Below are 955 nucleotides of genomic sequence, written 5' to 3'. Positions count from 1 at the left end.
CAATATATATCTGGTGATATCTCGGGTGCTATTAGAGATAGCGCAATAAACCAAAGTGCATTGTCTGTAGGAGGCCCTGGCGCATGAATCTGTGCAGCGGGAACGACCTTGGAACACCAGGGACCGAGAAAACCACCGTCTCATGGGGCCGGACACTCAGGGTCAGTGAAAAATCCAATATATATGTGGTGATATCTCGGGTGCTATTACAGATAGCGCAATAAATCAATGTGCATTGTCTGTAGGAGACCCTGGCGCATGAACCTGTGCAGCGGGAACGACCTCGGACCACCAGGGGCCGAGAAAACCACAGTCTCATGGGGCCGGACACTCAGGGTCAGGGGAAAATCCAATATATATCTGGTGATATCTCGGGTGCTATTAGAGATAGCGCAATAAACCAAAGTGAATTATCTGCAGGAGGCCCTGGCGCATGAATCTGTGCAGCGGGAACGACCTCGGACCACCAGGGGCCGAGAAAACTACCGTCTCATGGGGCCGGTCACTCAGGATCAGTGAAAAATCCAATATATATCTGCTGATATCTCGGGTGCTATTACAGATAGCGCAATAAATCAAAGTGCATTGTATGTAGTTGGCCCTGGCGGATGAATCTGTGCAGCGGGAACGACCTCGGACCACCAGGGGCCGAAAAAACCGCAGTCTCATGGGGCCGGACACTCAGGGTCAGGGTAAAATCCAATATATATCTGGTGATATCTCGATTGCTATTACAGATAGCGCAATAAACCAAAGTGAATTATCTGCAGGAGGCCCTGGCGCATGAATCTGTGCAGCGGGAACGACCTCGGACCACCAGGGGCCGAGAAAACTACCGTCTCATGGGGCCGGACACTCAGGGTCAGGGGAAAATCCAATATATATCTGGTGTTATCTCGGGTGCTATTAGAGATAGCGCAATAAACCAAAGTGCATTGTCTGTAGGAGGCCCTGG

The sequence above is a fragment of the Nomia melanderi genome, unplaced genomic scaffold (assembly GCF_051020985.1).
Source record: "Nomia melanderi isolate GNS246 unplaced genomic scaffold, iyNomMela1 scaffold0014, whole genome shotgun sequence".
NCBI classification, from domain to species: domain Eukaryota; kingdom Metazoa; phylum Arthropoda; class Insecta; order Hymenoptera; family Halictidae; genus Nomia; species Nomia melanderi.
The sequence above is the reverse complement of the archived record's forward strand: the minus strand, read 5'-3'. Positions refer to the sequence as shown.